We start from the raw sequence: 23,277 nt of genomic DNA, 5'->3' as shown, positions 1-23,277 counted from the left end.
TCAGGCCTTCTTATATTTTGTTTTTCTCTTCGTCTCTCCAGGAATTTTGAAAAATCTCCAGGAAACAACAGATGATTCGATTTATTTAAATCATATTACAATCTCCATATCCTGGATTCAGGTTTTACAGCCCTATATTTGTATGACATAGAATCAGGTTTCTTAGACAAATCCCATTGGCCAATTTTCCATTTGACCCGACCTGAAGTCATATATAACTTACGAGACTAGCAAATTTAAAAACAATATTGTTGCTTTTTAGTGTTGAATATTCAGTTATTGGATAAATATTCAAGGCTTTTGGTGACCTTAGTATAGTAAGTGTTGAGATAATTGATTATTCTCAGCTATTAATTCAAGATTTGGTATTCAATATTTTTCCAGGGGGACTTGAGAAGCATCTTTGTTCACTCAAAAAGTATTACCCCTCCCCCCATCCCCCAATTTCAAGTTTAATAAATATTTTGTCTTCCAAGGAAAGGAGGATGGCATATCCCACGGATTTTCTTTAACTTAAAATTTTGATTACAATAAGCAAAAAATAAAAAACTTTTCTGTATACCTAACGGAACATCAATCTCGCTCTACAACTTTATCAAAACTAATAGAATAAACCGCGGGTTATCCCTGGTAAAGAGCGTTACAAAAACTAAAATAGGTCCTCATTTGCCCCATGGATTTTGGCCTCATGAAATAAAACCTGGAACCTGGGATTTTTGGCCCTATGACATAGAACAAAGTTTCTCAGGTGGATTCTAATTGATCAATTATGGTTTGAATCGACTCAATATAGCATATAACCCATGAAATTCGTAAATATCGAAAACAACATTACTTTTTTTTAGTTTTGGGTCTTCATTTTTGGATCATAGGTAGCGCAGTAGTGCTGCCTAAGTAAAAAGCGAAGTCGGCACAACGTATTATTTATCTAATTTTTTTGTTAGGCACTATTTATGGAAGCAGTTCTTATAAAAACTTCGAAAGGAGCTCATTTGATTGCAAATTGAAAGTTCTAGTTCCCTTTTTCAAAGTCAAAAGCGATTGGAGGGCAACCAGCCCCATCCCACGTACCTTTTATAAATAGTATTTTTTTTATCGGGGATTGGGGGGGACATGTTTGACCTTTGGTATCCAAAAAGGCTAAGGGTATTCAGGTTAAGCTTTCAGAAAATGCCAAGGGGAGTCTTGAACTAAATGAAAACACGCATATGTCAATGCAGTTTGTCAAAAGGGCTTATCTCAGGAATGGCTTAGTGCATTAAGTTGAAACTATCAGGGAATGGTAAGGGGAATGATCAATTGACTAAATACAATATGTACACGCTATTAATGAAACGACTACTACTACTACTGCTACTACTACTACTATTGCTATTACTACTACCACTATTACTACTACTATAACTACAATTTCTATTGTGACTGCTATTAAGGCAACTCCACCTGTAAGGATCCACGCCTTTCAGGGTATTGGGGAGCAGCCTCTCCCAAGCCAGGAAAGGAGGAGGGCTGGGCGACAGGTCAATCACCTGTCCCCGTAAAAAAACGATGATTTTCGAATTGAGAGCGAATTGCCTCGGATCTGATTTGACTTCACTAATGACGACCACGGACCACCCCTGGACACGTTTTCTGACAACGAAGCAATCTTTTCGCCTTGCGCTTTAGGACGTCAGGACGATCAATCCAGATACTCAACCTGGCCACATTGAGGGTGTAATTAAAACCCTTCAGTCCTATAATGTCGAGATAGCAGTTCTATCAGAAGCGAGACTAACAGGCTCTGGTTCCATGCATGTTCATGGATATGAAATCTTCTTCTCTAGAGAGGAGAGGAGCCATGAAGCCTTAGGTGTGTTAGTGCCATGAAGCCTCATGGCACTATTAGCCATGAGTTGCCTTAGGTGTTAGCAAAGCAGCTAAGAAATTAATACTCGAATTTATGCTAAAAAATGAGAAGATGCTAAAAGCTCGTTTCGTTAGGTCTCAGTCGAAAATGACAATTATATCTGCTTATGCCCCGACGAATGAGGTTGATGATTCTGTGAATAATGCGTTTTATTCTGAATCAAATGATCTAGTCAACTTCGTACCTGAACATGATACTCTCATTTAGTGTGGTGGTTTCAATGCTAAATTTGGTAAAGACCGCAGCTATGCCCCTGAAGTGATTGGCAAACACGATCTTGGTTTGATAAATGACAATGGAGTGCGAGTAATAGACTTTTGTGCTAGCCATGGCCTAATTGTTTGGAGGATCATGGTTCCCTTATCGTGATGTTCACAAATATGCATGGACTTCACCTGGTAGGACTACACGGAGCCAAATTGACCACGCTTTTATTAGAAAACGTCACAGACGTTGTCTGGAAGATGTACGTACTTTTCGCGGGGCCGATTCATACTCGGACCACTAATTAGTGATTACTAGTTTTAAACTAAAATTAAAGGTTAATACCAAGCGCAAAGAGACTATGGAAGTGTTTGACATTCAGAAGCTCTAGGATAGACAAGTGAGGCAAGCATATTCTATTGCCCTTTCTAGCAAGTTTACACACCTGACATGCGATGAAACCGGTGTCCCAGTGGATGAGAAGTGGAATTTAATTGTGGAGTGTGTAAAGGGAGCCGCTGAAGAGTCGGTTGGTTACGCGCAAAAGAAGAGTGAACAGTGGATTAGCGATGGCTCGTGGAACCTCATGCAAGAGAGAAAAGAATGAAGATCCAGCTAGACAGCTGTTATAGCAACGTCACCCCTCACCACAAAGACCCACTTAATCCAAATATAAACAAATCCACAAGGCTGTAAAACGGTCCAAAAGGAATGACCGACGTTGCTTTTTGGTGACAAAAGCAGCCGAAGCTGAGGTGGCTGCTAGTAAAGGCGACAGAAGGACGGTATATCAAATAACCAAAGAGATCACTGGCGAAAGCCAGCATGCGCTGTTGAAAGTAAGACTGGTTAACTACTTACGAGGAAAGAAGATATTGATAGCAGATGGAGAGAATACCGCAACGAAGTACAAAATTTTCCTCCCTCTGTAAATTCCATAGAGCCTCCACCCGGCGTTCCAATCTTCGATCTTGGAATCAACGTTGAACCCATTAGCCTACTGGAAGTGAAAAACTACGCAACCTGAAAAAGGGCAAAGCTGCAGGAGTTGACGGTGTACAACCTGAATTATTGAAATATGGCACCTCGGCCTTGAAGAAGCCTCTCTACGAAATTTTGAATCAGATTCGGGAAACCGAGAGTGTCCCAACTGATTAGAAGAAAGGAGTTATTATGAAACTTTCAAGCAGTTCATGGTAACGAACTGTATAGTAAGAGCAAACCGGCTCAATAGTAACCAAAACCCTAAAAAACCAAATTTTGTATACCAATAGATACATCAAAAGAATCAGATTTTTATGCTGATTTTAAATATATACGTTTGATGGGTAAGAAACATTATTGATGATTATTAATGGTTATTGATGCGTACGACTAAGTTTTTTATTGTCTTAAAAAATAGAGTTGTGAGAAAGAGTCAAACTTTAGCGTAAAGAGCGAGGCACTGAGGAGGGGACAGCCCCTTTCAAATACGGAATAACTTCTGTTCGTTTTAAGTTTTATCGTCGCTCAATACTTTCAGTTAAAAAACAGTTTTTTTTTTATTTAATTTCTGAACGTTCGTAAATTGATGCAGGTTTTTATTTTGGCTCACCGTAGATGCATATTTAAAACGAAATTTGCATATTAATTTTACTTTTTTTGGCTAAATGACTTTCTCGAAAATTGTTTAATTTTGTTTACGAACGTTTTAATTAGTAACAAATATACGAAACTTACGAATTAACTTACGTAACGATCTTCTATATTCGTATATTTTTATTAGGTATATTAGGGGGATCAGCCCCCTACTCAATACCTCGATCTTTACGCTAAAGTTTGAATTTTTATCCAATTCTTTAAGAATCGCAAATGCCGTTAATTAGAATAAATAGCTCTTATGAAAGTACTAAAACAAAATTCCGTAAAGATTGAGGCATTGACTAGGGGGCGATCCCAATCATATACGTAATAGTTTATGTTCGTTTTAAGTTTTGATGTTGAAAAGTTTTCAGTTGAAAAGTTTTTCAGTTGAAAACTTGTTTTTTTTATTTAATTTCTGATCATTTTTTAAAAAAATGCTGGGAAATCCGGCACCCCCTTCTTAGCATTGTCCGCTCCCCCATGGAAATTTCCTCGATGGAAAGATCCTCTCACGTAACCTCCAAAACACGTCCCTTCCCATCCCCCCCCCCCGCCCCCCACTACCAGAAAAAATCCCCCCCCTGAAAACGTCTGTATACTTCCCAATAACCAATACTATATGTAAACATTGGGCAAAGTTCATAACTTGCAGCCCTTCCCCCAGGGACTGTGGGGGATTAAGTCATCCTCAAAGACATAGTTATTATATTTTTTGACCGTGCTGAGCAAAATGGCTACCTCAAAATTTTGATCGGGGGACTTTGGGAAAAAACTGAGCGTGGCAGGGGGCCTAGTTGCCCTCCATTTTTTTGGTCACTTAAAAAGGGCACTAGAGCTTTTAATTTCCGTTTGAATGAGTCCTCCTGCGATATTCTAGGACTACTGGGTCGACACGATCACCCCTGGGAAAAAAAAGAAACAAAAAAAACAAATAAACACGCATCCGTGATGTTTCTTCTGGCAAAAAATACAAAGTTCCACATTTTTGCAGATAGGAGCTTGAAACCTCTACAGTAGGGTTCTCTGATACGTTGAATCTGATGGTGTGATTTTCATTAAGGTTCTATGACTTTTAGGGGGTTTTCCCTCTTTTTTTTGAGAATAAGGCAAATTTACTTAGGCACGTAACTTTTGATGGGTAAAACTAAACGTAATAAAATTTATATATTTCAAATCAGTATAAAAATATGATTCTTTTGGTGTATCTATTGGTATCAAAATTCCTTTTTTTAGAGTTTTGGTTACTATTGAGCCGGGTCGCTCCTTACTTACAATTCGTTACCACGAACGTTACCAGGTTACCACGAAATAAATATACGAAACTTACGAATTAACTTACGTAACGATCTTCTATATTCGTATATTTTTATTAGGTATATTAGGGGGATCAGCCTCCTACTCAATACCTCGATCTTTACGCTAAAGTTTGAATTTTTATCCAATTCTTTAAGAATCGCAAATGCCGTTAATTAGAATAAACAGCTCTTATGAAAGTACTAAAAAAATTGCGTAAAGAGTGAGGCATTGACTAGAGGGTGAACCCAATCATATACGTAATAGTTTATGTTCGTTTTAAGTTTTGATGTTGAAAAGTTTTCAGTTGAAAAGTTTTTCAGTTTAAAACTTGTCTTTTTTTTATTTAATTTCTTATCATTTTTAAAAAAAATGCTGGGAAATCTGGCACCCCCTTCTTAGCATTGTCCGCTCCCCCATGGAAACTTCCTCCATGGAAAGATCCTCTCACGTAACCTCCAAAACACCTCCCTTCCCCTGCCCCCGCCCCCCACTACCAGAAAAAATCCCCCCTGAAAACGTCTGTATACTTCCAAACAGCCAATGCTATATGTAACCATTGCGCAAAGTTCATAACTTGCAGCCCTTCCCCCGGGGACTGTGGAGGATTAAGTCATCCTCAAAGACATAGTTATTATATTTTTTGACCGTGCTGAGCAAAATGGCTACCTCAAAATTTTGATCGGGTGACTTTGGGAAAAAACTGAGCGTGGCAGGGGGCCTAGTTGCCCTTAATTTTTTTGGTCACTTAAAAAGAGCACTAGAGCTTTTAATTTCCGTTTGAATGAGTCCTCCTGCGATATTCTAGGACTACTGGGTCGAAACGATCACCCCTGGGAAAAAAAGAAAAAAAAACAAATAAACACGCATCCGTGACCTTTCTTCTGGCAAAAAATACAAAGTTCCACATTTTTGACGATATGAGTGTGAAACCCCTTCAGTAAGGTATTCTGATAAGCTAAGTCTAATGATTTAATTCTCATTAAGGTTCTATGACTTTTAGGGGGTTTTCCCTCTTTTTTTTGAGAATAAGGCAAATTTACTTAGGCACGTAACTTTTGATGGGTAAAACTAAACGTAATAAAATTTATATATTTCAAATCAGTATAAAAATTTGATTCTTTTGGTGTATCTATTGGTATCAAAATTCCTTTTTTTAGAGTTTTGGTTACTATTGAGCCGGGTCGCTCCTTACTTACAATTCGTTACCACAAACTGTTTGATAGATGGACCTTATTCCTTAACTTAGCATCAAATTAAGAACAATATAAATAGTAGTCCAAAGGACCGGTACCGCCAAAATTGTCAATTTTACCAAACACAATTTCACATTTTTGCTATATTTAAATTCTAGCTTAAATTTCTTTCCCACTTTATGATAGAAATCCCATATTTTATGTCACTTTACCTATTCGCAAATGTGCTGACTGGAAAGAGAGGGTTAGATATTATTATATAAAAAAAAAAATATTCTGTAATTTTTCCACCAAGAACTTAAGAAAATACATTTTTTACTAATGATAGGGCCAAAAGTAAAGACTTGTTTCAGAATGTGGTTTTTGCTATTATTATTTCATGGGAAAAGGAGAAATATTTTTCCAAATATAATAACTGCTGGCATAATTGTGTTCCAACCCTTTCTAAAGGGGATGGCATCGGCTAGCCCCAGGCTATGCAAAACTTGGGTAATGTTTTCTTCCAGATTCTTCATTACAATCCAACTATTGATGAGAAGCAAGCACACAAAAAGTGGCAAAACCATAAAATCAACTAACTTTTGTATATTGCATAAGGCTATATCTGCCCCGTTACGGTAGAGGCGAGGGCTGGGATGCAGTTGTGGCAAAAGTCGAGGATCGAATGGTGTATTTTTTTTATATCCAATTTTGCTCCTAGCCTATAACTAGGACAGACATCTTGGCCGCATTTAATGCTCTTTCTAAATATGACAATCACAGCCACGGCAATTTCATCCTAGACCTCCTTCTCCCCTAACAGAGCTGGATATAGCGCTAGGCCATTTACAAACGATGGCTGATTCTGCTCTTTATTTGAACCAGCTATTAGGCATTATGAAACAAAAATAATTCAAGCCCATAACATCAGCAAACTATTGTAGTCAGCAAACAAATTGGGACTATAATCTGATTATTTCATTCTTACTATTAAATATTTACTTTCCTTGAAGTTAGCACAGGCTATTCAGACCACACTTTTTTTACTTTGAGAATATTCATTTCTTCCGTGAAAATCTTTTTCAACTGGTGCGATAACAACGGAAACGCCAGTTCACTTTTTTTTAATAGAAATTCCTTTTTTGTAATTTCCATTGGGAAAATTAAAAAAACAATAAAACTGCTCGATCCCTCAATTTTACTCTAAATTTTGCCCCTCCCCCCAGAAAATAATCCGTAAATTGGTGCCTATGGTGCACCAATTCGCAAGTTTGCACATAGTGCAGGTTGAGTTTTTTTACTTTTACCTAGGCTAGTTTGCAAAATTCAGAGCTCTGGTTTCCTTTAAAAGTAAAGCACTCAGACATTGGGAGTTTCAAGCAAGAAGTGTACTTGCTACATAGAGATCACATAGATTAAATTGCTTTGTTTGGTATTTCTTATTTGAATTATTTGAATATATGTTCTTGGAAAATTAAAAGAATATTTTGGCTATTAAATAGAGTTAATTGACTCAATAATACACAATTCAGCTCCGTAAATACAAAGCAAGGACGTTCTGTCGTTCAAATTTCTTGACTTATTGGTAAACGCAATAGAAAATCCTCAGACGAGATCAGAAGTTACATATTTTCCGCATGGAACGACTCTCTGCGGGAGAGGGACCCCCTTCGAAAGCACAGTGAAATCTCGCTACGCAACAAAGCTCCAAGTTTACGAGGCCGTGGTACCCTCTGTACTTATTTACGAGTGTGAAATTTGGTCACTGAAAGCAGCAGAATAGTTGAACCTGGACATACTCAGGTTTGCCTTCCGGGAAAAAATCACAAGATCTTTTTTATCACTAAATCAGCACATAAATCACTAGATTATTGACTAGAAATCACTAGAAATAACTGGGTTTATAATACTCTTCATCATTGTAATTAATAATTGTTTTGTTTCTATACCATGTTCTATACAGACGCATCTACAGGAAGGGGATAAATTACCCTCCTAGATGTGGAAAAATACCTTTAGATTGACGTTTTATTTTTTCTCAAGCAAAAATTACCCTTGAAATTTTGAAAAATGCCCATTTGCATCTTTATGCAGAGAATAGAACAAAATCCTTGCTTCCTCCATGTATGTTCCCGAATTGGTGCTCTTGGCTTATACCCTGATCACTGAAAATTGGTTATCGGGGATCTAATTGAAATATTTGCTTTTTCTTTTTAATTTTTTCCCTTGTCGATTCAAAACCCCATTTGTTTTCCCAAAAAAACAAAGAAACTATTTTCTTTTTTCTCTAGTTGAGCCACTATAATTATTGGGACAAGTATATACCAAGGTACTACTTCTATGGAAGCTATAGCAAATACCATGTTATTCTACAACGCCCCCGTACCAAACAGGTTTTTTCTGTTAATTAGTTGAATAGGACATGGTTGAACAAATCATCAAACCTACTTGATCTAATGAAGTGGAACAGAAGCTCACCAAACTGAAAAGATAAATGTAATAATTAACAATTAAAATTTCTTAATGCTTTTACAATCGGAGATGTTTGATTAACCTTTTGCAAAAAAGGGGTAATGGGATATGCGAGTATTTGCAAAAAAGGGGTAATTAGTTAATGGAAATTTTTTTTAATGCTTTTACAATCGGAAGTGTTTGATTAACCTTTGCAAAAAAAGAGGGTAATGGGATTTGCGATTTGGAGGAGATGGGATGATAGTGTACCGTATAATACACAAGTGATGTTTTGGAGCTTATTGTCAATTTAACGAGAAATGACTGAAAAGTGTTTTGAGGGAGATGGGTTGCATGGAGGGTCGAGTTGCATGAGAGTTCAGTTAAAGGGGGGCGAGAACAGTTACACGGAGGTTTAGTTAAATGGGGTCGAATTGCATGAGGGTTCAGTAGCACGAGGGTTCAGTTGCATGGGGGTTCAGTTGTACAGGGTTTCGGTTATACAGGGGTTCACTTACATGGAGGGACTCAGTTGAACGGGGGGGGGAGGGGGAGATTTGCGATTTGGAGGAGATGGGATGATAGTGTACTGTATAATACGCAAGTGATGTTTTGGAGCGTATTGTCAATTTAACGGGAAATGACTGAAAAGTGTTTTGAGGGAGATGGGTTGCATGGAGGGTTGAGTTGCATGAGATTTCAGTTAAAGGGGGGGAGGGGGAGGGGGTACAGTTACACGGAGATTTAGTTAAACAGGGTCGAGTTGCATGAGGGTTCAGTAGCACGAGGATTCAATTGCATGGGGGGTTTAGTTGTACAGGGATTTCAGTTAAAGAATACCTCCTCGACATTAAACCTAAGGAAATTTATATATTTGGAATCAGCGTATAAAGCCCAATCATTTTCATGTATCTATAATTATTAAAATTCTTTTTTTTAGAGTTATGGTTACTTTCGGACACACTCAAGAAGTGAAGTTAAAGCAGATAATGGGAAAGTGGAAGAGTTGTAGCCTAAAACAGCCATAATTGTAATTTCGGTTCATTTAGGGTTTCATTTATTTATCGATGCTGATTTGTGGCAGTTTCATGATTGGTAGATTATTTGATGTTATTTTTGCTAATTTTTTGTTTATCATATAAGGCTATTGCGTCTTTCTGAACTTTCTGTTGGAGGCGGGGGTAAGTATTTAGTTTAAATAATTCAAGGAGGAATTGAGATTTGTTGATGTTGTTGAAAAATGGTACGTGTTGAATATTTGGGTAAACATACGGCTAAGAAACGCTTCACTATAAATAAGGATATTGTGTCTTTCTGAACTTTCTGTGCGAGGCAGGGATAACTATTTAGTTTAAATAATTCTAGGAGGAATTGAGTTTTGTGGCTGGTGTGGAAAAATGGTACTTGTTAAATATTCGGGTAAACATTCGACTATAAATAAGGCTATTGCGTCTTTCTGAACTTTCTGTTGGAGGCGGGGGTAAGTATTTAGTTTAAATATTTCTAGGAGGACTTGAGTTTTGTGGATGGTGTTGAAAAATGGTAAGTGTTGAATATTTGGGTCAACATACGGATAAGAAACGCTTCACTATAAATAAGGCTATTGTGTCTTTCTGAACTTTCTGTGCGAGGCAGGGATAACTATTTAGTTTAAATAATTCTAGGAGGACTTGAGTTTTGTGGATGGTGTGGAAAAATGGTACTTGTTAAATATTCGGGTAAACATTCGACTATAAATATGGCTATTGCGTCTTTCTGAACTTTCTGTTGGAGGCGGGGGTAAGTATTTAGTTTAAATAATCCTAGGAGGAATTGAGTTTTGTGGATGATGTTGAAAAATGGTACGTGTTGAATATTTGGGTAAACTTACGGCTAAGAAACGCTTCACTATAAATAAGGCTATCGTGTTTTTCCGAACTTTCTGTGCGAGGCAGCGATAACTATTTAGTTTAAATAATTCTCGGTGTATTAATTATTTTTTTAATTAAAAAATACATTAATAACTTCCATTTTTATTGGAAATTTTTAAAAATATTTTATCATCGCCCTATTTTTAAATAACCCCCCCCCCCCCCCGCAATGACTTCCAAGGGTTTTATAACTCCTCCCCACAATGAATTCAGATGGTTTTAAGACTCATCTCACTAGTCATAACTCCGTTCAACCTTGAGCGAAGGTATAAAAGTTTGATGAAGTATTTCTCTGCTTAACAACTACATTAATAGCCTTCAAGATGATAGGACTGTATGACACCGAATTTATCAGTTTGAAAAAATCATCTTGCGGTGTTATATTCGAATGTGCTTTTTTATTATTGTCTATGGATCTCGAAGAAATCGACTGTTATCATTGGTTAGTGAACTATAATCTGTTTGATTATGATAAAAGCTTGTGGAGTACTACATTACGTTATATAAACAGACTGCGATTTTACGATAGAGTGATTACACCACTTAATAATACTGGTCAGGAACTGAGAAATGTCCAGGAGGAAGTCAGTGAAATTTGCAGCTTTTTCGGAGTTGAAGCACTCTACGTAAAGGGCAATGTACCTACAGATAAAGTTTTAATTCAAAAGTGTGACCCTAGGATTCCACTTTTCAATCTAGAAGCGTTTAAGTGTTCTAAATTTGAAGGGGGCTATCACCGTCCTGAAGACGAGGTTAGGTTCTTCGCACAGTGGATACCTAAGAACATACCTGATCGTGATAAATCCATAAGACATGTTAAAAACTATCCTAGATCATGGGACCATGATTTGTGGATTTTTAAGAGTTAAATATAATTGATGTTTTTATTTAACAAATTGTTGTTGTTTTTTTTTTTTCAAAAAAAAAAATTATTTTAATACATTTAAGAAAAAAAAATATTTAATATTAAACCCTTATTTTTTCTTTATAATAGTTATATTTTAGTCAAGTAAAAAAATATTTACTGAAGTCACCTCTTGGATACACAATGCAGAAACTTCATTTAAGAAACTATGAAAAAAATTATAAGTAAGTAAGTAACAAATTCCTTCTTGAACTCACCTCTTGGATACACAATACAGAAATTTTCATTAAAGAAATTATGAAAAAATTGTAAGAAAGTAGCAAATTCTTTATTGAATTCACCTGCTGGATAAACAAAGACATTTCGTTCAAGAAATTATGACAAAAATTCCAAGTAAGTAACAAACTCTTTATTGTTTACATGACTTAGATACACGATGTAGAAATTTAATTCAAGAAATTATGAAAACATTCTCAGTAAGTAACAATTTCTTTCTTGAAGTCATCTCGTGGATACACAATATACGGAAATTTCATTCAAGAAATTATGAAAATATTTGTAAGTAAGTAACAAACTCTTTATTGATTTCACCTCTTGGATATACAGTAGAGATACTTCATTCAAGAAATTGTGAAAAAATCGCAAGTAAGTAACTTTTTTTTCTCTTTATCACAAACAATTTTCACTTAGCTAAAGGATGTAGAAATTTAATTCAAGAAATTATTAAAAAATTCTCAGTAAGTAACAATTTCTTTCTTGAAGTCAACTCTTGGATATGAAATACGGAAATTTCATTCAAGAAATTATGAAAAAATTGTAAATAAGTTGCAAATTCTTTCTTGAATTCACCTGCTGGATAAACAAAGACATTTCGTTCAAGAAATTATGATAAAAATTCTAAGTAAGTAACAAATTCTTGATTGTTTACACGACTTAGATACACGATGTAGAAATTTAATTCATGAAATTATGAAAAAATTCTCAGTAAGTGTTAAAACTATTTTGGATTTGTGTAAAGGATTTTTTCTATTTTTAAGAATAGTTTTTGTTGTTTAAGAACTATTTTCAATTTTCTTACAACTTTTTGTATTTTGCAAGAATTGTTTCTGCTTTGTAAGAATTATTTTTGGAATATGTTTGAATTTTTTGTATGCTATAATAACTATTTGGGATGTTGTTAGAAAATTTATTGTATTGATTTAATTATTTTGTATTTTGCAAAAAGTATTTTTTTTATTCTGTTAGAAATAATGTGTATGTGTGTAAAGTATTTTTGTATTAACTAAGAATAATTTTTGTTATTTAATAACTATTTTGTATTTATTAGAACTTTTTATATTTTTTAATAATTATTTCTGTTTTGTAAGAACTGCTTTTGGTTTTGTTTGAACTTTTATATTCTGTAAGAACTATTTTTAATGTTGTTAGAAATCTTTTGGTTTTGTAACAAGTATTTTGTATTTTGCAAGAACTATTTTTTATTCTGTTAGAACTATTTTGGATTTGTCTAAAGTATTTTTTTTTTTTGTAAGAACTATTTCCGGATTTTTCTGAACTTTTTGTATTCTGTAAGAACTGTTTTCGATGTTTTTGAAATTTTTGCTATTTTTGAAAAGCATTTTATATTTTGTAGTAACTATATTTTATTCTGCTAGAAATATTTTGGATTCGTTTAAAATATTTTTTCTATTTTGTAAGAATAATTTTTGTTTTGTAAGAACTATTTTGGATTTTTTAGAACTTCTTGTATTTTGTAAGAATTATTTATGTTCAGTCAAAATTATTTTTAGAATATGTTTGAACTTTCGTATTCAATTAGAACTATTTGGGATGTTGTTAGAATTTTCATATTTTGAAGCAAGTGTTTTGTATTATGTAGCAATTTTTTTTTAATCTGTGAACTATTTTTTTTTATTCTGTTAGAACTATTTTGGATTTGTCTAAAGTATTTTTGTATTTTGTAAGAACTATTTCCGGATTTTTCTGAACTTTTTGTATTCTGTAAGAACTGTTTTCGATGTTTTTGAAATTTTTGCTATTTTTGAAAAGCATTTTATATTTTGTAGTAACTATTTTTTATTCTGCTAGAACTATTTTGGATTCGTTTAAAATATTTTTTCTATTTTGTAAGAATAATTTTTGTTTTGTAAGAACTATTTTGGATTTTTTAGAACTTCTTGTATTTTGTAAGAATTATTTATGTTCAGTAAAAATTATTTTTAGAATACGTTTGAACTTTTGTATTCAATTAGAACTATTTGGGATGTTGTTAGAATTTTCATATTTTGAAGCAAGTGTTTCATAGAGACAACACACACACACACACACACACACACACACACACACACACACACACACACACACACACACACACACACACACACACACACACACACACACACACACACACACACACACACACACACACACACACACACACACACACACACACACACACACACACACACACACACACACACACACACACACACACACACACACACACACACACACACACACACACACACACACACACACACACACACACACACACACACACACACACACACACACACACACACACACACACACACACACACACACACACACACACACACACACACACACACACACACACACACACACACACACACACACACACACACACACACACACACACACACACACACACACACACACACACACACACACACACACACACACACACACACACACACACACACACACACACACACACACACACACACACACACACACACACACACACACACACACACACACACACACACACACACACACACACACACACACACACACACACACACACACACACACACACACACACACACACACACACACACACACACACACACACACACACACACACACACACACACACACACACACACACACACACACACACACACACACACACACACACACACACACACACACACACACACACACACACACACACACACACACACACACACACACACACACACACACACACACACACACACACACACACACACACACACACACACACACACACACACACACACACACACACACACACACACACACACACACACACACACACACACACACACACACACACACACACACACACACACACACACACACACACACACACACACACACACACACACACACACACACACACACACACACACACACACACACACACACACACACACACACACACACACACACACACACACACACACACACACACACACACACACACACACACACACACACACACACACACACACACACACACACACACACACACACACACACACACACACACACACACACACACACACACAGAGAGACAACATCCACACAGAGGTGACACAACACACACACACACACACAGAGACGACACACACAAAGTGAAGACATACACATAGAGATGACACACACACACACACAGAGAACACTAGCACACACACACACACACACACACACAGAGACGACACACACACAGAGATGACACACAAAAAGAGACCACTGACACAGAGAGACGACACATACACACAGAGACGACACACACACAGAGACGACACACAGAGAGAGACGACACGCACACAGAGACCACAAACACACAGAGACAACACACACACACAGATAATAAACACACAAAGCGACTACACACGCACAGAGAGGACAAAACACACAGAAACGACACACACACACAGAGACGACACACACACATAGAGACAACACACACATAGAGATGACACACACACATACTACACACACACATAGATACAACACACACAAAGCGACTACACACGCACAGAGAGGACAAAACACACAGAAACGACACACACACACACAGAGACGACACACACATAGAGACAACACAGACATAGAGATGACAGACACACAGATACAAAACACCCACAGAGACAGAGTCCACTCCAACAGAGAGAGGAGACAAACACACACGGAGACAACACACACACACAGATACTAAACACCCACAGAGAGTACACATGCACAGAGACGACACACACACACACACAGAGTCCACTCAAACAGAGAGAGGACAAACACACAGAGACGACAGACACAAAGAGACGAATCACTTGCCTTTCCTTGGCACCTTTCCAAACGAGAGGGTATTCCCCACTGATTCCTACACATTGCAAAAAAGTGACCAGCATGAAAACTCCACGTTTTCAACCAGACTGGTTTTTTGACACGACACACAAACAGAGTCATAGTGAGAGAGATATCCAAAAAGTTGGGGTTAATCTAGGTTCACTTAGAGTGGCGTGCCACTCTAAGAGTGGCGCGCCACACACTGTGTGTGTGTGTGTCGTCTCTGTGCATGTGTCCTCTCTGTGGGTGTTTCGTATCTGAGTGTGTGTGTTGTCTCTGTGTGTGTTTGTCTCCTCTCTCTGTTTGAGTGGACTCTGTCTCTGTGGGTGTTTTGTATCTGTGTGTCTGTCATCTCTATGTCTGTGTTGTCTCTATGTGTGTGTGTCGTCTCTGTGTGTGTTTGTAGTTTCTGTGTTTTTTGTCATCTCTGTGCGTGTGTGGTCGCTTGTCTGTGTTGTCTCTATGTGTGTGTGTCGTCTCTGTGTCTGTCATCTCTATGTCTGTGTTGTCTCTATGTGTGTGTGTCGTCTCTGTGTGTGTGTGTGTCGTTTGTTTGTGTTTTGTTCTATATGTGCGTGTGTCGTCGCTTTGTGTGTTTCGTATCTGTGTGTGTGTGTGTTGTCTCTGTTTGTTTTACGTCTCTGTGTGCGTTTCTTCTCTCTATGTGTGTCGTCTCAGCGTGTGTGCCTTCTCTCTGTGTATGTTTCTTCTCTTTGTTTATGTCGTCTCTTTGTGTTTGTCATATCTGTGTGTGTGTGTGTCGGCTCTGTGTGTGGTTAAGTGTGTGTGTGTGTGTATTGTCTGTGTGTGTGTGTGTCATATATTTGTGTTAGTAGTGTATGTGAGTGTGTCGTCTCTGTGTGTGTGTGTGTGTTTGTGTGTCATCTCTGTGTGGATGTTGTCTCTGTGTGTGTGTCTGTGAGTGTGTGTGTGTGGGTGTGTCTGGGTGTGGGGGTGTGTGTGTTGCTCGGTTTGTTTTTTTTTGTTTTTGTGTGTGTCTTTGTTTGTTTGTGTGTGTGTGTATGTCTGTGTGTGTGTGTATTTGTGTGTGTGTGTATGTGTGTGTGTGTGTGTGTGTGTGTGTGTGTGTGTGTGTGTGTGTGTGTTGTCTCTATGAAACACTTGCTTCAAAATATGAAAATTCTAACAACATCCCAAATAGTTCTAATTGAATACAAAAGTTCAAACGTATTCTAAAAATAATTTTTACTGAACATAAATAATTCTTACAAAATACAAGAAGTTCTAAAAAATCCAAAATAGTTCTTACAAAACAAAAATTATTATTACAAAATATAAAAAATATTTTAAACGAATCCAAAATAGTTCTAGCAGAATAAAAAATAGTTACTACAAAATATAAAATGCTTTTCAAAAATAGCAAAAATTTCGAAAACATCGAAAACAGTTCTTACAGAATACAAAAAGTTCAGAAAAATCCGGAAATAGTTCTTTCAAAATACAAAAATACTTTAGACAAATCCAAAATAGTTCTAACAGAATAAAAAAAAATAGTTCACAGATTAAAAAACATTTGCTACATAATACAAAACATTTGCTTCAAAATATGAAAATTCTAACAACATCCCAAATAGTTCTAATTGAATACAAAAGTTCAAAAATATTCTAAAAATAATTTTTACTGAACATAAATAATTCTTAGAAAATACAATAAGTTATAAAAAATCTAAAATAGTTCTTACAAAACAAAAATTATTATTACAAAATAGAAAAAATATTTTAAACGAATCCAAAATATTTCTAGCAGAATAAAATATAGTTACTACAAAATATAAAATGCTTTTCAAAAATAACAAAAATTTCGAAAACATCTAAAACAGTTCTTACAGAATACAAAAAGTTCAGAAAAATCCGGAAATAGTTCTTACAAAATACAAAAATACTTTAGACAAATCCAAAATAGTTCTAACAGAATAAAAAATAGTTCTTGCAAAATACAAAATACTAGTTAAAAAACCAAAAGATTTCTAACAACATTAAAAATAGTTCTTACAGAATATAAAAGTTCAGACAAAATCCAAATCAGTTCTTACAAAACAGAAATAATTCTTAAAAAATACAAAAAGTTTTAAAAAATCCAATATAGTTCTTGCAAAACAAAAATTATTCGTAATAAATACAAAAATACTTTACACAAATCCACAATAGTTCTAACAGAATATAAAATACTTGATGCAAAATACCAAATACTTGCTTCAAGACACTAAATTTTCTAACAACATCCCAAATAGTTATTATAGCATACAAAAAATTCAAACTTATTCCAAAAATAATTCTTACAAAGCAGAAACAATTCTTGCAAAATACAAAAAGTTGTAAGAAAATTGAAAATAGTTCTTAAACAACAAAAACTATTCTTAAAAATAGAAAAAATCCTTTACACAAATCTAAAATAGTTTTAACACTTACTGAGAATTTTTTCATAATTTCATGAATTAAATTTCTACATCGTGTATCTAAGTCGTGTAAACAATAAAGAATTTGTTACTTACTTAGAATTTTGTCATAATTTCTTGAACGAAATGTCTTTGTTTATCCAGCAGGTGAATTCAAACAAGAATTTGCTACTTACTTGCAATTTTTTCATAATTTCTTGAATGAAATTTCCGTATTGCATATGCAAGAGTTGACTTCAAGAAAGAAATTGTTACTTACTGAGAATTTTTCAATAATTTCTTGAATAAAAATTCTACATCATTTAGCTAAGTTAAAATTGTTTGTGATAAAGAGAAAAAAAAGTTACTTACTTGCGATTTTTTCACAATTTCTTGAATGAAGTATCTCTACTGTATATCAAAGAGGTGAAATCAATAAAGAGTTTGCTAATTAATTAAAAATATTTTCCGCATTTCTTTAATGAAATTTCCGTATATTGTGTATCCACGAGATGAATTCAAGAAAGAAATTGTTACTTACTGGGAATTTTTTCATAATTTCTTGAAATGAATTTCTACATCGTGTATCTAAGTCATGTAAACAATAAGGAGTTTGTTACTTACTTAGAATTTTGTCATAATTTATTGAACGAAATGTCTTTGTTTATCCAGCAGGTGAATTCAATAAAGAATTTGCTACTTACTTACAATTTTTTCATAACTTCTTTAATGAAAATTTCTGTATTGTGTATCCAAGAGGTGAGTTCAAGAAGGAATTTGTTACTTACTTACTTACAATTTTTTTCATAGTTTCTTAAATGAAGTTTCTGCATTGTGTATCCAAGAGGTGACTTCAGGAAATATTTTGTTACTTGAATAAAATATAAATATTATAAATAAAAAATAAGGGTTTAATATTAAATTTTTTTATTTCTTAATTGTTTTAAAATAATTTTTTTTTGAGAAAAAAAAAAAACAACAGAAAATTGTTAAATAAAATTATCAATTAGATTTAACTATTAAAAAAAAAAAAACGAGGGTCCCCGGATATAGGATAGTTTTTAAAATGTTTTATGGATTTACAACGATCAGGTATGTTCTTAGGTATCCACTGTGCGAAGAACCTAATCTCGTCTTCAGGACGGTGATAGCCCCCCTCAAATTTAGGACACTTAAACTCTTCTAGATTGAAAAGTGGAATCCTAGGGTCACACTTTTGAATTAAAACTTTATCTGTAGGCACATTGCCCTTTACGTAGAGCGCTTCAACTCCGAAAAAGCTGCAAATTTCACTGACTTCCTCCTGGACATCTCTCAGTTCCTGACCAGTATTATTAAGGGGTGTAATCACTCTATCGTAGAATCCCAGTCTGTTTATATAACGTAATGTAGTACTCCACAAGCTTTTATCATACTCAAACAGATTATAGTTCACTAGCCAATGATAACAGTCGATTTCTTCGAGATCCATAGACAATAATAAAAAAGCACATTCGAAGAGAACACCGCAAGATGATTTTTTCAAACTGATAAATTCGGTGTCATACAGTCCTATCATCTTGGAGGCTATTAATGTAGTTGTTAAGCAGACAAATACTTCATCAAACTTTTATACCTTCGCTCAAGGTTGAACGGAGTTATGACTAGTGAGATGAGCCTTAAAACCATCTGAATTCATTGTGGGGAGGAGTCATAAAACCCTTGGAAGTCATTGCGGGGGGGGGGGGTGTATTGAACTCTCGGTAACTGATAAATTCTGTGTCATACTGTCCTATCACCTTGGAAGTTATTAATGTAGTTGTTAAGTAAAAAAATACTTCATCCTCCTAGAATTATTTAAACTAAATAGTTATCGCTGCCTCGCACAGAAAGTTCGGAAAAACACGATAGCCTTATTTATAGTGAAGCGTTTCTTAGCCGTATGTTTACACAAATATTCAACACGTACAATTTTTCAACATCATCCACAAAACTCAATTCCTCCTAGAATTATTTAAACTAAATACTTACCCCCGCCTCCAACAGAAAGTTCAGAAAGACGCAATAGCCATATTTATAGTCGAATGTTTACCCGAATATTTAACAAGTACCATTTTTCCACACCAGCCACAAAACTCAAGTCCTCCTAGAATTATTTAAACTAAATAGTTATCCCTGCCTCGCACAGAAAGTTCAGAAAGACACAATAGCCTTATTTATAGTGAAGCGTTTCTTATCCGTATGTTTACCCAAATATTCAACACTTACCATTTTTCAACACCATCCACAAAACTCAAGTCCTCCTAGAACTATTTAAACTAAATACTTACCCCCGCCTCCAACAGAAAGTTCAGAAAGACGCAATAGCCTTATTTATAGTCGAATGTTTACCCGAATATTTAAAAAGTACCATTTTTCCACACCAGCCACAAAACTCAATTCCTCCTAGAATTATTTAAACTAAATAGTTATCCCTGCCTCCCACAGAAAGTTCAGAAAGACACAATATCCTTATTTATAGTGAAGCGTTTCTTAGCCGTATGTTTACCCAAATATTCAACACGTACCATTTTTCAACACCATCCACAAAACTCAATTCATCCTAGAATTATTTAAACTAAATACTTACCCCCGCCTCCAACAGAAAGTTCAGAAAGACGCAATAGCCTTATATGATAAACAAAAAATTAGCAAAAATAACATCAAATAATCTACCAATCATGAAACTGCCACAAATCAGCATCGATAAATAAATGAAACCCTAAATGAACCGAAATTACAATTATGGCTGTTTTAGGCTACAACTCTTCCACTTTCCCATTATCTGCTTTAACTTCACTTCTTGAGTGTGTCCGAAAGTAACCATAACTCTAAAAAAAAGAATTTTAATAATTATAGATACATGAAAATGATTGGGCTTTATACGCTGATTCCAAATACATAAATTTCCTTAGGTTTAATGTCGAGGAGGTATTCTTTAACTGAAATCCCTGTACAACTAAACCCCCCATGCAATTGAACCCTCGTGCTACTGAACCCTCATGCAACTCGACCCTGTTTAACTAAATCTCCGTGTAACTGTACCCCCTCCCCCTCCCCCCCCTTTAACTGAAATCTCATGCAACTCAACCCTCCATGCAACCCATCTCCCTCAAAACACTTTTCAGTCATTTCCCGTTAAATTGACAATACGCTCCAAAACATCACTTGCGTATTATACAGTACACTATCATCCCATCTCCTCCAAATCGCAAATCTCCCCTCCCCCCGTTCAACTGAATCCCTCCATGTAAGTGAACCCCTGTATAACCGAAACCCTGTACAACTGAACCCCCATGCAACTGAACCCTCGTGCTACTAAACCCTCATGCAATTCGACCCCATTTAACTAAACCTCCGTGTATCTGTGCCCGCCCCCCTGTAACTGAACTCTCATGCAACTCAACCCTCCATGCAACCCATCCCCCTCAAAACACTTTTCAGTCATTTCTCGTTAAATTGACAATACGCTCCAAAACATCACTTGTGTATTATACGGTACACTATCATCCCATCTCCTCCAAATCGCAAATCCCATTACCCTCTTTTTTTGCAAAGGTTAATCAAACACTTCCGATTGTAAAAGCATTAAAAAAAATTTCCATTAACTAATTACCCCTTTTTTGCAAATACTCGCATATCCCATTACCCCTTTTTTTGCAAAAGGTTAATCAAACATCTCCGATTGTAAAAGCATTAAGAAATTTTAATTGTTAATTATTACATTTATCTTTTCAGTTTGGTGAGCTTCTGTTCCACTTCATTAGATCAAGTAGGTTTGATGATTTGTTCAACCATGTCCTATTCAACTAATTAACAGAAAAAAACTGTTTGGTACGGGGGCGTTGTAGAATAACATGGTATTTGCTATAGCTTCCATAGAAGTAGTACCTTGGTATATACTGGGACACCAGCGACAATTTTGAAAAAGACCTTTTTATATTTTCATCGAAAAAATTTGTCCCACCCTTCACAAGTTTGATAAGCATCGGTCTTATTGTGTCTTTAATAAAAAAGGGGTATTTATTAATCATGCGGAAGACTCCCAAGAAGTAAAGTTATGTTAATCCTAATGAAATATGTCAAAATATGATGAAAATGCAATACTTTAGTTTATATTATAATATAATTTGGGCTATATATTTGTACATTAGGGGAGTGTGGGGTAAAGTGGCCTAACTTAACCTAACCTTACCCCACCCCTTAATGTGCAAATTTATAGCCCAAGTTATATAATTACAATGCATTATGTCCCTCGTTGTTTTTCTTTCAATTCAATTCACTCGTTTATTACCCACAACTACAAGAGAACAAGTAGTACAAGTGGAGTATAAGCATAATAATAAAAAATAAAAAATAAAATGAAAAAGAACATTAACAAACACTAGCAATTAATTTCTACTAAGAAAAAAACTGTAAAAGATCATGGTCAGGGCCAATATTACAAAATGTATCTGCAAAAAGCTTTTTGTTTAGGTTACCGAGCTTTTGAGTTACATCCATAACATAGAAATTTTTAACTAGATGCCGATTTCTAGTCTATGGCGGCAGAGGAAGAAGAAATTGGCAAAATTTGAAATATGTAACTTCAATCTTTTCAAATCCTTTAGCTTAAGAACAGAATGAACACCAGAAAAATGAAGTACAGAATGATCAGAAAAAGTCGAGAATAAGCGCCCAAGAGCTCTTCTACTAATTTTCCACGGTTTGCTACAATTTTTGAATAACTGAACTGAATTTTTCTTACTGTATCAGCAACAATCTGTTTACAGAAAAGAGCTAGAGAATTAGAAACAGTAATACCAAGCCACCGAAAGGAAGAGACACAAAATAAAAAAAAATTCATTACATACCAGAGGAGTAGACGAAGACAGACTATAAGATAAGAATTCACACTTGTCAAGATTCAGGGATAGATCCATATTTAGGAAAGACTGAGAAACTAAAGAAACCATCGCAGAAAGAGCAGATTTAGTACGGCTAATCAACAGAATGTCATCAACATAGGCAATGCATGAAATATCAGTAGAGCCAGAAAAATAAGTGCCTGAGATCTTTTCCAGAACAGTAGAAATACAAATTTTGAAAAGGGTTGGTGATAAAACACCTCCCTGCCTTACGCCTCGAAGCAAATTAATAGTTATTTCTTGAGAAGATTTCAGGTGGAGGTAAGAATTAGAATACCAAAACCATAGAAGGTAAATAATCGAAAAATTAACACCAAAGAAAAGAAAAGCTGGTTATGAAAAACAGAATCAAAAGTCTTTGAAAGATC

The 23,277-nt window shown here is 35.4% G+C and overlaps 1 protein-coding gene across 1 annotated transcript in view; it reads left to right on the top strand.

Moving 5' to 3' along the window:
- The first annotated feature begins 236 nt into the window (after nt 1–236).
- Nucleotides 237–23,277, top strand: part of LOC148947655 (uncharacterized) — a 121,981-nt gene continuing 98,940 nt past the window's right edge. Inside the window, exon 1 of the mRNA XM_089096183.1 lies at nt 237–317. The gene's annotated coding sequence lies outside the window, so the exon portion shown is untranslated. The remainder of the gene's footprint in view (nt 318–23,277) is intronic.

Source organism: Artemia sp. Qi Xiang Cuo, chromosome 10 (genome assembly GCF_049724085.1).
Source record: "Artemia sp. Qi Xiang Cuo chromosome 10, ASM4972408v1, whole genome shotgun sequence".
NCBI lineage: Eukaryota > Metazoa > Arthropoda > Branchiopoda > Anostraca > Artemiidae > Artemia > Artemia sp. Qi Xiang Cuo.
This window is presented reverse-complemented; position numbering and strand designations above follow the sequence as displayed.